This window comes from Marmota monax, unplaced genomic scaffold (genome assembly GCF_021218885.2).
Source record: "Marmota monax isolate L192 unplaced genomic scaffold, Marmota_monax_Labrador192_F-V1.1 WCK01_AAM20220418_F8-fsc00066, whole genome shotgun sequence".
In the NCBI taxonomy this organism is placed as follows: Eukaryota; Metazoa; Chordata; class Mammalia; order Rodentia; family Sciuridae; genus Marmota; species Marmota monax.
In genome coordinates this window covers 4125081-4142331 of record NW_026692805.1, presented here as the reverse complement: position 1 = coordinate 4142331, position 17251 = coordinate 4125081, and the positions used below count along the sequence as shown (strand labels likewise).

General features: G+C 36.1%; 1 protein-coding gene across 19 annotated transcripts in view; it reads left to right on the top strand.

Moving 5' to 3' along the window:
- Positions 1-17251, top strand: part of Znf438 (zinc finger protein 438) — a 183531-nt gene that overhangs the window by 100786 nt on the left and 65494 nt on the right. For 12 of the 19 annotated variants that reach the window (XM_046448337.2, XM_046448336.2, XM_058580565.1 and 9 more), the window contains one exon: positions 11068-11302. The exons of the other annotated variants lie outside the window; for them this stretch is intronic. The gene's annotated coding sequence lies outside the window, so the exon portion shown is untranslated. The remainder of the gene's footprint in view (positions 1-11067; positions 11303-17251) is intronic. 19 annotated transcript variants of the gene reach the window in all.

Genomic DNA, 17251 nt, shown 5'->3' with positions numbered 1-17251 from the left:
AAAAAGTCAGCATTTATTTGGGGATGGGGTGGGGGGAATTGGCTAACTTCACTTAGCATTATCTTCTCCAGTGCCATCCATTTACCAGCAAATGCCATGATTTTATTCTCTTTTATTGCTGAGTAGTATTTCATTGTGTATATATGCCACATTTTTTACTCCATCTACTGAAGGGCATCTAGGTTGGTTCCACAGTTTAGCTATTGTGAATTGTGCTGCTGTAAGCATTGATGTGGCTGTGTCCCTGTAGTATGCTGTTTTTAAGTCCTTTTAGTATAGACCGAGGAGAGGGATATCTGGGTCAAATGGTGGTTCCATTCCCAGTTTTCTAAGGAATTTCCATACTACTTTCTATATTGGTTGCACCAATTTGCAGTCTCACCAGCAATGTATGAGTGTGCCTTTTTCTCCATATCCTCGCCAACACTTATTATTGTTTGTCTTCATAATAGCTGCCATTCTAACTGAAGTGAGATGCTATCTTAGAGTAGTTTTGACTTGCATTTCTCTAATTGCTAGAGATGATGAACAATTTTTCATATATTTGTTGATTGATTGTGTATCCTCTTCTGAGAAATATCTGTTCATGTCCTTGGCCCATTTATTGATTGGGTTATTTGTTTTTTTTGGTGCCTAGCTTTTAGAGTTCTTTATATACCCTAGAGATTAATGCTATAGCTGATGTGTAAGGGGCAAAAATTTGCTCCCAAGATGTAGGTGCTCTCTTCACCTCACAGATTGTTTCTTTTGCTGAGAAGAAACATTTTAGTTTGAGTCCATTTCATTTATTGATTCTTGGTTTTACTTTTTGCACTATAGAAGTCTTATTAAGGAAGTTGAGGCCTAATCCCACATGATGAAGATTAGGGCCTCCTTTTTCTTCTATTAGACGCAAGGTCTCTGGTTTAATTCCTAGGTCCTTGATCCACTTTGAGTTGAGTTTTGTGCATGGTGAGAGAGAGGGGTTTAGTTTCATTTTTTGCGTATGGATTTCCAGTTTTCCCAGCACCATTTGATGAAGACACTATCTTTTCTCCAGTGCATGTTTTTGGCACCTTTGTCTAATATAAGATAATTATAATTTTGTGGGTTAGTCTCTGTGTCCTCTATTCTGTACCGTTGGTCTACTAGTCTGTTTTGGTGCCAATACCATGCTGTTTTTAACAAAAACAGTTAACAGCTATTGCTTTGTTGTTGAGAGCCACAGCCAAAGGGGCCCCAGCAAACTTCCAGCTGCCAGCAAACTTCCAGCTGCTGGCTGATGATTGGCTCACAGCGGCCCCAGCAACATCTAGCTGATTGGCTCCTCGGCCCCAGCAACATCTAGCTGATTGGCTCCTCTGCGGTGATGCTCATTGGACTGTTTCCCTGCCCTTTCAGACCACGGAGCTGCTCATTGGGGGACTTTTTTGGCTCCGCCCACGTGACCCAGCCAATCGGCCTCAAGAGCAGGAGGATTGTGGGAGGTGGAGAGAAGCTTGTGTGGGAGAGAGAGGCTTGGAAAAAGCCGGTGGTGGCAGTTGAGGCTCTGAGGGTTTTTCCTGAGAGACTATTTTGTTTGTCGTGTGTGGTTCTAAAAATAAAGTTAGTTTCTTTTGACAAGTGGCTCCTGATTGTGCCCAGCCAGACTGCGGCATTTGGTGGCTCGCACGGGGAGCGACTGAGGGTAAGTGAAACTGCTCGCCCCTGAGGGCAGGGCGAGAGGATGGGTAGCCATTTTAAGATTCCTCTTTTATTTTGCTTCACTTTTGTTTTAAGTTGCCTGTCCCTGGAGATGAGTGAGACGGAAGAAAAACCGCTCACATCTGAGGAAAAACTATTTACGTCTGAGGAACAGATAGGGAGAAAGGACGGATGCACATGTCAGGAGGATAGAAAGGCTATAATGACTTTTTGTTGTTCCCTTTTTATTTCATTCTGTCTCGGTTTTGTTTGGCGTCATCTTGTTGGGTTGTATTATAGTAGAAATATGGGATCAGAAATTAGTAAAAAACAAACTGAAAGAGTGTTAAGTAAATTGTTAGAGGAAGGAGGCATCCCAGTAAAATCAAGAGCAGTCAGGGCATACATTGATACAATACAAAAATGTAGCCCATGGCTTTTTAAGGAGGAGTTGTTAAATATATCGCAATGGAACCATCATGGTGAAGATTTAAAAAGAGTAGAAAAGAAAAGCCCAGGGACTCTGCCAGTTGGCACATTGCCATTGTGGACATTCGTATCTTGTTTGCTTAGTCCAAAGCCTTCAGTTCAGACAATGGTAGAGGAAGGAGAAGACATAATGATTCAAGTAAAAGAGAAGGTCTCTCAAGTTAGTCAGACAGAGGAAAAGATTCAAGTAAAAGAGAAGGCCTCTCAAGCTAGTCAGACAGAGAAAGAAAGTGTAAAACAGAAAAAGCCATCAGGGGGAAAGTTACAACAGGAGACTGCTACTAACACCTTTCTATCACCAGAGGGTGTAAGTGTCCAACCAACAGCACCACCTCTACAGGAGACTGCTACTAACACCTTTCTATCACCAGAGGGCGTAAGTGTCCAACCAACAGCGCCACCTCCATATGCTGGGAGGCCCCCAACCCCCGCAGTTGATAGTTGGGATCCTGAGACAAGGTCTCAAATATTAACATGCCCTGTATTTGAGGCAGGAGGGCAGCGATTTTACCAAGTTTTAAATTTCAAAACAGTGAAGCAGCTAAAAGAGGCTGTAACAACCTATGGTCCTCAAGCACCCTTCACTGTAAGCTTGGTCGAATCCATTAACAACTTGAACATGACGCCAGCAGATTGGGCTAATATGTGTAAAGCTGTGCTAAATGGAGGACAATACCTGTTATGGAAGGTTGCCAATGAGGAATTTTGCAAGGAGACGGCTAGGCGAAATGCAGCAGCTGGTTATCCTCAGAGAAATCTAGATATGTTGTTAGGAAAGGGACCTTATGAGGATCAGCAGCAACAAATTGCATATGATCCTGGCGTATACGCACAAATTGCTGCAGATGCAATTAAGGCATGGAAGACTTTACAAGGACATGGAGGTTTACAAGGTCAATTATCTAAGGTAATACAAGGAGCTAATGAACCTTATGCTGAATTTGTAGATAGGCTTATTCAAACAGCTACCAGAGTTTTTGGGAATACAGAACAAGCAATGCCATTACTAAAACACCTGGCTTATGAGCAAGCGAATCGTTGGTGCAGAGATATCATTAGACCATGGAAACATGAAGATTTAAACACATATATTAAATTATGTAGAGACATTAATGAACAAGAGCAAGTCGTGGCAGCTGCAGTAAAACAGGCTTTAGATGCCAGAGACATTAATGAACAAGGGCAAATTGTGGCAGCTGCAGTAAAACAGGCTTTAGATGCCAGGCCAAGAACATGCTACAATTGTGAACAAACAGGACATTTTAAAAGGAATTGCCCCATTGGAGGAGGGTTTAACAAAACTAGGTATCAAAGGAGTAGAATACCAGGTATTTGCCCACGATGCCGTAGAGGGAGACATTGGGCTAATGAATGCCGTTCTCAAACCACCATAGAGGGTACTCCATTATCAAAAAACGAACAAGGACCAGGTGTTTATCCACGATATCGTGGAGAAAGGCATTGGGCTCCATTGCCAAAAAATGGACAGGGGGGCCCAATGCACAGTTAACAGCTATTGCTTTGTAGTATAGTTTAAGGTCTGGTATAGTGATGCCACCTGCTTCATTCTTCCTGCTAAGGATTGCTTTAGCTATTCTGGGTTTCTTATTTTTCCAGATGAATTTCATGATTGCTTTTTCTATTTCTATTAGAAATGCCATTGGGATTTTGATCAGAATTGCATTAAATCTGTATAGTGCTTTCGGTAGTATGGTCATTTTGATAATATGAGTTCTGCCTATCCAAGAGCAAGGTAGATCTTTCCATCTTCTAAGGTATTCTATAATTTCTTTCTTTAGAGTTCTATAGTTTTCATTGTATAGATCTTTCACCTCTTTCATTAAGTTGATTCTCAAGTATTTATTTTATTTATTAATTTTTTGAGGCTACTGTAAACGGGGTAGTTTTTCGCATTTCCCTCTCAGAGGATTTGTCACTGATCTGCAGAAATTCATTTATGGGTGCTGATTTTATATCCTGCTACTTTGCTGAATTCATTTATTAGTTCTAGAAGTTTTCTGGTGGAGCCTTTTGGGTCTTCTAGGTATAGAATCATAGTGTCAGCAAATAGTGCTAATTTAAGTTCTTTTCCTATACGTATGTCTTTAATTTCTTTCTTCTGTCTAATTGCTCTGGCAGTATTTCTAGAACTATATTAAATAGGAGTGGTGAAAGAGAGCATCCCTGTCTTGTTCCAGTTTTTAGAGGGAATGCCTTCAATTTTTCTCCATTTAGAATGATGTTGACCTGGGGCTTATATAGCCTTTATGATGTTGAAATATGTTCCTGTTATCCCTAGATTTTCTAGTGTTTTGAACAGGAAGGGGTGCTGTATTTTGTCAAATGCTTTTTTCTGCATCTATTGAGATGATCATATGATTCTTATCTTAAGTCTATTGATGTGATGAATTACATTTATTGATTTCCTTATGTTGAACCAACCTTACATTCCTGGGATGAATCCCAGTTGATCATGGTGCATGATCTTTTTGTATTTGATTTGCCAGAATTTTATTGAGAATTTTTGTATCTATGTTCATCAGAGATATTGGTCTGAAGTTTCTTTCTTTGATGTATCTTTGCCTGGTTTTGGAATCAGGGTGATATTGGCCTCATAGAATAATTTTGGAAGTACTGCCTCTTTTTCTATTTCCTGAAATAAATTGGTATTAGTTTTTCTTTAAAGGTTTTGTAGAACTCGACTGTGTATGCATCCCATCCTGGGCTTTTCTTGGTTGGTAGGCTTCTGATGGCATCTTCTGTTTCATCACTTGATATTGGTCAGTTTAAATTGTATATATCTTCCTGATTCAATCTGGGCAAAAAAAAGAAAATTATTTATTCAGGAAAATCCTTCTATCATTAAAATTTAGAATATATAAAAGCCTTTTCTTTTTACCCAGAGATAATTTCTTTCTTCCTCTTAGGACTCTTCCAATTTCTTATTCTCTATACAGAAGTATTTCTTTCTCTCTCCTACTAGAATTCTTCCTTGGTTATATTTTGGAATAATTCCTGTAAATCTTAGAATCTAAACAATTGTTGTATTTTAATAAGAAGAGTTACTTCAAATGAAATGTAGCCAAGGCTTTTTGGATATCTCTGTTTACAGAATTATATCTATCATTTTATAAAAACCTGAACAATAATTTAGGAATTAGAGATTACTTGATGGTTATATGTCAACCTTATAATTTAATGAGTATTTCTTGGAATAAACATTTTATAGTAAATTACATTTACCTTAAATATCTCTAAAAAGCAGAGAATCAGATAAATGCATGTATAAAAAAATATAAATTATATGATTCCTGTTGAGGGAAAATGATTAGAAGCAAATAGACATATATTAATTATCCTCTAAATTAAAGACTATACATTATTTACGTAACTGGGAAAATATGCATTAAGAATAAAAGTATAGCTTATAATTATGTAATCATAAATCTTATGAAACCCTGTGCTTCTTAAAAGTATTTGGATCCATTTTAACTTACTTTTAACTAGGAGTTCACCCTTATATCTAGGTGATGTCACATCATGCAGTTAAAATAAGATCCTTGTGCATACATTTATGTATTTTTTGTATTTACATAGTAGAAGTGAAAAGAATAAGGATTCTTTGGTCGTCATGGGAACACTGTGAGAAAAGATCTCAGATTGCTGGCTTTCTGTCCTCATGACAAGCAAATGCACCCCATAACTTTTAAAAATGAAATTAAGCTATAAGCATATGCATAGTATCTCATTAATGTAACGTTATCTTTGCAATTTCTCCTTAATAATATAGCCATAGAAAATTCCTAGAGGAACCTGTAGGATAAAAAATCAGATTATTTAGCTTTGAGAACAAGTCAGGCTGAGAGCTGCAGTGGAAGAGTTTGCTGAATTAGATTTTGTCTGAAAATAAATATTTTTGTTAAAGGGAACATATTAAAAACCATGAAAAGAAATTTTCTGACAGCGGGGCACAGCTTTCGTAACTCCAGTTGTCAGCCTGTGGGAGACAGATAGTATAGTTTAGTGGTTGGGCAGTGGGAGTGGAACCTCTGTTTGAGTGGTGGTAGTAAGGTAGTAAGGTGGTAGGAAGGTCACTTGGTTGGGGGATTCTTCCAGGTTTTGCTGGAAGAATCCAAAGTTTTGCTTGAAATTGTAGGATTTTTACTCCCTGTGTTGTCTCTTCTGACCATGGCAGTCCTTGGTTGAAGCTTGGCAGCGCCCAGCAGCGCGTGTTTGTGGCTCTGTGCATTCCAGTCGGTGCTCCCGCTATGGGTTACCATGGTTAGTGTGTAGCGGAGCAGGTCACATTGGCATCTGGACCAACAAAGGACCCTTTGGCTGGCTGCGCCTTGCCTGTCCCGTTGCCCTCTGTTGTGCCCTTTGCCTGGTACCTGGCACTGGGCCTGTTTGTCTGCATTTCCCCACTTCAAATCCCCTTGACCTTTCATGGGCACTCCGCCATTTTCCCTTGGGTTGTGGGTGTTCCGGTGGCGGCAATGTGCCCTTGCCTCGCTGTTCCCTCAGGCACCCAGTGCAGGGGGGAGCAGCCAGACTTGTGTCCCTGTGAGTCCCGGCCAGCGGCCAGCATCCCCCTAATGGTGGCACAAAGCCACAGTGCAAAATGAGCCTCCCCTGGTGCTGCCATATTGTATTGCCTGGGCAGGATCCTTTGAGCTGGTCTCTGTGACTTGTGTTGACCTTAGCACTTTCTCAGTCAGTGGACCGTTTCCCTGCATCTTCCCCTTGCAGTGCCTCCTGCAGATGTCTCAGAAATCTTTCAACTGAAAAGCAGGCTCCAGCAACAGAAGCTGGTGCCAATGTCCTGCACATGGACATTGTGGGCCAGACTAGGTTATCTAAGGAGCAAAAGTATTGCTGGCAGTGGGTCTGCAAGGATAAGTTAAAGACCCCATAGGGAAGAGCAGCCAAAGCCTTACATCTGCATGAGAGTAGCAACTGGGTTACAGCTCACTCAGTTTCAGTATTCGGTAAGGCTGCAGTAAGAGGCTCAGTAGATTTATTAGCCCAATTTAAATTGCCTGAATAATTCTAGAAAGTAATAATCAAATAAAAAAAATTAAATACTTTATTTCTCTAGAAGCATAGATTTCTGGAATTTTAACGTTCCATAATAAAACAATTTTTCCTCTCGCTCTTCTTTCTCTAAACATTAATCTCCAGTATACAAATCCAAATTTTCTTATCTAAAACATTTCAAAACACAAAAAATCCACATTAATTCCACAATAAGCCCTAAAAACCATGCCTTTCTTATGAGAGAGAGAGCTACACTTTAACCATATACATATTATCAACTACCTTAAACACAATCCTAGTGGGGACTCCATTTATGGCCAGCTAGCCAGGCTGGTGACATGAGCTGGGTTCACAAAAGCTGGCTACATTAATAACTAAGAAAATGGCAAAAGAAGCACGCAACACACAGAAATACCTTTTGCTTGCAGGAATCAGGGAGGCCTCTCAACCTTAAAGGTCCTTGGAAAGAGAAAGAAAGCATGCCTGAGACCCTATTTTTTGAGGGGAAGACACTTGAGAAAGTTCCACCCAAGTGAGGGAAGGAATTGAGTTTCAGGGGGGGTGTAACCCAGTCCCATTGGGTGACTGCCCACTCCTGGAGCTTCATTCCCCTGCTGAGCAGAGGTGAGGTCCACCTGTTTTGTCCACTGCTGAAGCCAGTCTCACACCTCCATTACTCAAGGCTAAGGGTACATCCTCATTCCTATGTGGCATCTCCTGATACACTGTGGCCAGAACTTTTGCAGTTTTAGATTTGACAGTGAAAGTAGCATGAATTTCATTTGAAAATTTATTCTTGCTGTAGATCTTAGCAACCTCAACAGACAATTTATTTATTTATTTTTTAAGTTGAGAACCTTTACCTTTTTACTTAATGGAAGCATTTGACAGCTTCTTTTTGACACATCCACATTGCCAGCATCACTGCTTTGGGGCTTTAGGGTCATAATTAAGTAACTAAGGGTTACTCAAATATAAGTACTGTGATACCATAACAGTCAATCTTATAACCAAGACAGCTATTAAATGTATGCAGGTAGTATTTATACTGCATCTATACTATGCATCAGCTGTGTATTCATGTCCCCAGTAGAACAGAGTGAGATTTCATCACACTATTCAGAACATTGTGTGATTTAAACTTATAAATTGTTTATTCCTGGAATTTTCCTTTTAATATATTTGAATCATTGTTGAACTCAGGTAACTGAAACCATGGAAAGAAAAACCAAAAATGGAGAATGGAATCATTGTCTAGAAAATGTAATTTTTTACATTTATAATTTGCCTAGCAATATAATATAAATACTTTTTAATAAGTCTAATACATAATGTCTTAGACCTTTAATGATAAAGTTATGAACTTTTATTAAAAGACATTATTAATTTAATGTGGAGAAACACTACATTAATGAATTAGAACACTTAAATGTTGAAAACAATATTATTTCTCAGTGCACATGGAATCAAATACCTAATATTTGGGGAATTTTAATGTTGTTATTATTAATATTTTTAATATAATAAAATGCTATTATTTTAGTAGCATTTTGATGATACTTGACACTATAATTCTGAACTTATATAGGGTAGTTATTCAAAAATTACAAGTGCATGCCTAAAGAATAAGATGTTTTTCCTGCCCTATATCAAGGAGGTCTGGTTTTCCTGCCTTTATATCATGATTTAATATAAAACCATAGTAATTAAGCTAGTGTATGATTTAGGGATATACAAATTGCCCAATGGAAAACAATAGAGAATTCAGAAACAGATCCACCTGTATATAGAAACTTTGTTTTATTATAAAACTGGTGTGTACTGGTCAATGAAAAGTGGACACAGTTTTCAGTATATGGCTTAAGGCATTAGACTGTCCATACGAAAGAGAATGAAGTGGGATTCCCAAACACAATGGGAAAAAAAAGTTAAAATGTTTTAAATTAACAATTATAATTAAATTTAATTATAAAACTAAAAATTAGAAGAAGCAGAATTCAGGAAAGAAGTTGAAGAAAAACCAAAACTTTCAAAGAAATGAAAACAAGAATTTGAAAGAGTGTAAGAGAAAAAAGATGGTGCAGAAATCAGAGGTCATAGAGATTAGAAATGAGAGAAGTAAATAAATTCAAGTGTACATCTGAAGAAATGATAAAATATCTTAGTTTTAAAATATCAATGTTTACAATACACCAGGAACCATATCATTAACTTTTCTCATGCTTCTGAGTTATATACCAGAAATCAAAAAGTCATCTATAAATTATTTTAATGATGACTCTAATGACAACTTAATTACCCTATCATCTGTAGGTTACTAAAGACTAGAAATCGCTTGACTTATAGAGGAATTTGCTCTCACTTTCTCAGCTTGAGGAAATTTTATCAAAAAGGCTTAACTAAGATTTATCAAATGACTGTTATACTTATTACTCTTTTATGTAGAAGCACCCTATTTAATCCAATATACTTAGAAAGGGTTGTAAGAACTATTATTAATTGCAACATATATATGTCAATAAATAATTTTTAGAGAATTTTTTAAAGATCTGTCTTAATTATATTTTTAGCAAAGCTTGTAGCTGTAAATAGAGATTACTTAGTTTAGGGAAAATGGCTGCCATTTAATCTAATTTACAAAGCTAGTCTTCATTTTTAAATTTATCTTTCAAATAAGACATCCTTCTTTCAGTAAAAGTCCAACTTGATTTTTTAACTCAAATAAATATGTTAATATATGCCGCCATGACAACCATCACATGGCAGAATTCTAATTCTAATATAGATAAATAGGTAAGGCACAGAGCCCTGCCATGTGTTGCCTGGATACAGTAATGTACTGCTGCCTTCAGTGTTTCTTTGCTTTGTGCTCACTAAAGTCTCCTAGAGAGATGCTTCTTTAACAGTAATCAGGCTGTGGAAGAAGGAAAGGCTTTAGGTAAAATATCATCTCTACTGCTTTATTTTATCTGATTTATAATATTATAATATGGACCCAAATACTCAATTACTTAATAAAATATATATGAGATAGGAAAAGAACAATTTCATTGATTAAAGGAGAATTTTTACATAGCATTGTTTTAATTTGTCCCCTTCTTTGGCCACCTGGGGTTTTACATCCCAGGAATTATACATTTCTTTTATAAAGTGGAGGAAAGGTAATTGTGAAGTGGGGAAAGGAGCCAGCATGATAACTTGGCTACCAGCGTATTCCCAGAAAGATCAGTATTAGGAAGAATGAAGGTTGAGGAGCTAGAAATTGGTTGTCTTAAAACGATCTTATCTTGCCTTAAAATTACACATTTCTTGGAAAGTCTTTGTAAAAACCCAAATGTTCCTCAGTTTGAGGGCTACTGACATATGGGAAAGGTAAGATAAATTCATTATATGTATAATTGTCAACACAACAATAAAAAACCTAAATTAATGAAACCAATGACTAGATATTAAAATAAAATAAAAGTCAACTTGAATTTAAATATCAAAAGAGCACACTGTGTGCCTTGGCCTTATAAATTTCATGGACCTCAGATAAAGAAAATTTCTCTGTGGAATCAGGCAATAGATTGAGATATTTATAAAAGGGAAAATGATGCTGGCCTTAGATTTCACTTGATGTAAGAAAATAGAGCATAATTTTAAGATTTGTTTTAGAAAAGAACAGGTAATTTTTTAGACTTTTGTATTTGTCTCATCTTTCAAGTATAAGTCAACAAATAGTTGTGAACTAAAAAAAAAGTTTTTAAAGTATTCCTTTGAGCCTTTATGAGGAAATACTAGAAGATAGACTCTTCTCAACATGGTTTTGCAAGGTAAAGATTTGAAGTAGCCAAAACATCTTCTGCCAGTGCTGAAAGCATTTTTTTTCATTTTTAGATGAACTGTGGGTTCTGGTAACACTACCTATGAGCAAACGGACTGATTTCTCAGGCCTTTGAGGTTCTCCAAAATTAGAAAAGAGTCATTCAGCTGTCTCATCATTAATGGAAAGGACCTGAGCCAAGAGGCTGGAGAAGAGAATCAACCACATAGAATAGAGTGTTTGCTGCATTCAGGTTCAACTTCCTCAACCCAAAGATGAAACACTAAGTTTTCATACCAATTTCTAAAGGTTAGTTCATGATGAAGTTGACAGAATTTGGGTAATGGACTTTACTTAATGTGAGTGTTGTTTATCAAAAAAATTTTCAAAAAACATTAACTTTGCATTTTTCTAGGTAAAACAAGTTAAATCAGTAATAGATCTCATATGCGTGGGTTTAATAACCCCTGAATATGTTTGGGTTGGTAAGAAAAGTGGAATATAACATTCCTGGCTTTGGAACTAAACTGCATAGTTGTGAGCTATGGCAAAATATGTGTCCTTTATTCCTTTCTGAGAAGTATTAAATGAAGAGTATTATATTTTTGTCTATATCTGAACCAAATTTTCTACTGGCTTTACCCTGTTTTTGACCTCTATGGTTGATGGTGGCAGATAAGAAAAATGAAGTCTGTAATAAGTTTATCTGAGAGTGAGCTGCAGTACTCTTTGGTACTAACACTGCAGCCAAGGTGCTAGATAATCCAGGCCATGAATTGTGTTCTGCAGTCTGATTGCCCAGAGAGCAGATAGAATTGCCGAGTAAAAAAAAGGATGGTGAGGCTTTATTAATTTTGCTCCCCTCAGAAGAAAAAAAAATGGTGCAACAACTTCTTGAAATGAGAGTGTGCCCATGAAAGAAACAAAGAATATGAATCCAGAAACACATAGAAACATTCAGGAAAACAAAAACAAAACTGGAGTCACTTTAAGCCCCAAAATAACAATTAAAAGACTTCAAACATGTTTTTTTTCCCCTATGTTTACCTATACCTTAATATGCTGTATCTCTTGATCTTGTTATGACATGTTGGATAAGATTTCTTTGGAAAATGTGGAATCAACTGATGAAAGAAATTGTAAATGTGCCTGGGGCTCTATCCCTCCAGGATGGCTAAGTGGAAGAATTTAGAGTCTATTTAGTATTAGTAATGAAGTGGGTGGGGATGGGGGAGAGGAAGATGGGGGTGAAAATGGAAGAAAAAGTGGTAAAAAAAATAAAGTGGTCTCAAAATTTGTCCACTCCACATACTGACAAAGCACAGAAAATCAAGAAGATTCATTTGAAGTTCATGAGCAGAGATGAGGATATATATTATATAAATGTTTATATATTATATATATTTACACACACGTGTGTGTGTGTGTGTGTGTGTGTGTGTTTATAATCTGATGTAGAGGAATAGGTTTGGCAATGGCCACCAATGCAAAAATTCAACATAAAGGATACTAAGGAAGAGGACTATAGTGGAATAAACTTCATAAAACAAACAAACAAAAGACTTCAGAAAGAGAACAAATTTGATCAAGAAGATTATGGAAGAGTAAGGTAAAGCACATGAAGAGAAGACTTTTTAAAGGGAAGCCCAAAGAGAAGCCACCAAAAGGCAAGCAAAGGCCAAAGATGAAAGAGATGCCTTTTAGGATTGGGATGATGGGGTGGGGGGATTTGATCCATTCACTCTCAGACCCTCTAAAGACAAAGTATGAAAAATATGGTAGGGGAGCTATGAAAATAAAAATTAGTAACACCAGGAAGAAACCAAATGAAGAAAAGGAATAACAGTGAGTGGAACATACCACAGTAGAAAAGGCTGCAGTGGAACAGAACAAGGCCAAGCCAGAAACCATAATGTCTTTGCATACAGACTTATCTTTAGGAGAAAACAAAGAGCTTGTGTTACATCTGCTCAAAGTAAAAGTTAACTACTTCCTGCTTTTCTCTTCTTTTGAAACTCCTGGTTGTGACTTTGTGAGCCAGAAGTCAAAAGAATTGGCTTTGGAGCACGTAAGTAATGTGAGTCCCATGCCTAAAGGATCAGTGAATCTGCAGACAAAGTGATCATGTGTCTAACCCCCTTCTTGCCCCATCGTAGAATACAGTTGAAGCAAGAGCAGATTATAAAATTCTCCTGATCCTATTTCTAGAATTTGTGTTTTAGATTTTACCTGTTTCTTTTATTTTGCTGCCAAGTTGTAGAGTCCTTGTCCCATTTCTAAAAATTCTTGACTTGTTTTCCATACAGACCATATTATGTATTATTAAACAAAATTTCTCAGAAGTTTGATGGATTTAATATTTCTGAAGGGAGAGTATGGGAAAGCAGCCCTAAGAAATAAGTACTTTTGCATTGTGATAGTAAATTATATACCTTTTTCTTATTTTTAATAAAAGTAGGACATTTGGGGATATATTTAACAAAAGACATGCAGAATCTCTACTTTGAGAACAAAACAGTACTGAGAACAATTAAAGACTTAAATAAATGAAAAGAGATACTTTGTTCATGGACTGGAAGACTGAAATAGATGACATTTCTTCCAATGTTGATCTATAAATTCAACATTAATCCCTATCATAATCCCACAGGTTTATTTTTTGTAAAAGTGGCAAGCCAATTCTACAAGCAATATGGAAATGTAAAAAACTGATAATCTCCTAAATAATCTTCTAAACATAGCTAGACGACTTGATTTTGTACCTTAACTATAAAGCTACAATAACCAAGACAGTGTGTTACTGCCATAAAGATTAATAAATAGGTCAGTGCAATTGAATAGAGAGACCAGTTTATACCCACACTTATATAGTCATTTGATTTCTAACAAAAATCCAAAGCAACTCAGTGGGGAAGGAAAAAGAATTTTTATAATGGTACTGTAGCAACTAGATATCTAAACCAAAATAAATCTCCATTGCTATCTAGCACCATGTACAAAGATCAATGTGAGATGGATCATATTGCTAAATGTAAAAGCTAAAACCATAAGGACTTGAGAAGAAAACATTGGAGGATGTCTTTATGACCTGGGGGTAGGCAAAGATTTCTTAAGATGTAAAAACAATCACAGTAAGAGGAAAGTTTTATAAGTTAGAATTTATCAAAATTAAAAAACCTTGTGTTCATCAAGAGAGAATTAATGAAAGGAAAGCCACAGACTGGGGAAAAACATTTATGAAGCATGTATTTGTCAAACTATGTAGATACAAATTTATACAGCTCCATAACAAGAAGACAAAACAAAACAAAACAAAAAAAGTGTTAAAGCAGACAAATGATTTGAAAAGATACATAACTTGGACAGACCCTGCCCAGCAGAAGACATTCACATGGTAAGTAAACATGTGCTCTGCAACATTAATCATCTGGGAAATGTGAGTTAAAAAATATCACTGATTCAAAGCCAGCCTCAGCAATGGCAATGCACTAAGCAACTCAGTGAGACCCTGTCTCTAAATAAAATACAAAAAAAGGGCTGGGGATGTGGCCTAGTGGTCCAGCGCCCCTGAGTTCAATCCCTGGTACGAAAAAAAGGAGGATAATGAGATATTCATCATAATTGCTAAAATTAAACAGATTGTTAATGAATTTCTTATACATCTTAAACAAGAATCTTATACATTTTAGGAAAAAAGGTCTGAAAGTTTCTTACAAAGTTAAACATACACTAACTTGATGTTATGATCTGGATCTTAAATGTCCCCCAAAATTTATGTTTTGAAGGCTTGCTCCCCAGTGCATCAATGTTCGTGTTTGGTGTGTAGGGGGGTAGTCTTTGGAAGGTGATTAGATCATGAATGCTCAGGCCTCATAAACAAATTAATCTACTTATGGATTCATCACTTAATGGGCTTGGGGGGGGGCGGGGGTGTTGCTATAAAGGCAAGCTCTCTTTCTGTTTTCTGACCATCATGAGATAATCAGTTTTGCTTCATCACATATTTCCCACTATAACGTTTTGCCTTGTGATGGACCCAAAGCAATGGGGCCAACTGAACATGAACTAAAATCTGAAACCATGAGCCAAATAACTTATTTCCTGTTAAGTTGTTTTTCTCAGGTATTTGCCACAGCAACAGAAAGCTGACTAATATACCTAATGACTCAGCAGTTTTCCTAAAATACGTGAAAATATAAGTTTACCAAAAGATGAAATATCACAAGTATATACTATTTTATGTCTGTCAGACTGGCAGAAATGTTGGCAAGAAGTAGAACATCCTGACCTCTCTTACCCTATTAGTGGTTATATAAATGGGGTATACATATAAAACAGTTTGTCATTATCTAGTAAATTGAGTATATACTACCTCACCAGTTCTAGGCATAGAAGCTTGCAAATGTATATGAAGAAACATGTGTAGGAATTTTTCAGAAAATTGAAACCAGGTCAGATATCCAACAAAAGAAGACATAAATTGTGCTTGCTGTATTCAAATAAATCATCAGGGATAGATTTCATAAATGTAATACTTAGTGATAAAACCAAGTGACAGAATTCTTCCAATATAATTCTGTCCAAAATCTTGCCAAAATTAAACATCATATTGAGCATACACACACACACACACACACACACACACATACACACACACTAGAAAGTAAAGAAAAAATTTAGGGTAGTGGAGGAGAAAGCATGAGAAAAAAGATTGGAATGGGAAAGACCATAAAGGAGACTTCAAAGTCTTGAGTAATGTTCCATTTCCTAAACTGGCTAGTGGGAAAACGGGTGTTCATTTTATTATTTCTTTTTAACTTACACATATGTTGGAAGTATTATTTGGTATGTATTCAATTTTAATAGTTTCTTCAGAAACAAATGTAAATTTTAGAGTTAAATAATCTTTAAGGATGCATAATTAGCAATATATTTAAAATGTAAGAAATATTTGTGATATCATTAATCCAGTCATTCATTCAAGTGTTTATCAAATGCTTGGGCACAGACTGATATGGATATGACCTTGGTTGAGGCTTTATTTAAAAGCTACAGTTTTGGTAGCTATCTTAAAAATGAGTTAGAAAAACAACTGAAACAAAAAATGATTATAATTCATATTAGAAATAATATAAATCTCCTGGCACTATTTCTCAGAAGTTATCACATTATTACTTAAAGAAGGGAAGGAAAATTATGGATTTCCACTTGAGGGGAAGGGTAAATGAAACCATCAGGAAAGACAAAAGTGATTTTTTTTATTCTTGGCTCTTTGAATGAATCTCCTTCAAGTAGAATTCTTTTAAAATATGGGCCAGACAACTGGGAGGGCCCAGTTCCTGCCTCCTTCCCTAAATGCTGACCCAGCTGGCTTCCAAAGGCACATTTTTATGAATTGAACTGATTATTGACCCCTCATTGAATTTAATTTATAATTAGGTCATGGAGATTGTATCCCATAATTTATTCTCTTGGAACGATAATTCTCAGGGTACTGTGGCTAACACCTAGATCTTAAAACTGTATTGTTGAATTCTAAACATTTGAGGTACTTATAAATTTTTCATCTCAACATTTCTTGCAAAATCTGTGAACAGTTTTCATTAAATCAACTTTCTAGAAAATACAGGTTGAACTCTCTATCTATAATGTGGCCCTAAATTTGTAGCTTAAGGATTTACCCCAATTCTTAACTCTATTAAGTATCCCAACATACCTGTGGATACCAAAGAATAAATTCATAATGTTAGATATCTGGCAGGATGACAGTCTGATCCCTTATATGAACTATTTAAATATACACAAATGTAATTCAAAAGCCTTATTGCTTCATTTATCACAGAAAATGCCAGAGTTCTGTAATATTTTGTTAAAAAAACTACTCAACTTGTATGAATTCTCATAGAAAATATACACAAATATTATGCCAATTTAATCCTAAGTATTGAAGTTAGGGTTCTAAATGACATTTAATACTGTGATTTATTTTCTATCTTAAGCTTTATAGGGCACAAAACAAGATCCTATCCTTTCATATTGCTTTTTATTTTTAAAGATCCTGAGTGATGATAAAAATCTAAGCTTAAGAACCATCAAATGATTTATGATATTTCATTTATTTTTCAAAGGGTTGGGGTGTCACCAGTAAGCCTATTAGAATTGTAGGTTTAAAGTTCCATGATTTTAAAAAAGGCCAGCTGAATAAACAATATGTGAGCTTTGTAATTTAATTCTACATGATTTTTTTAATACTTCAAA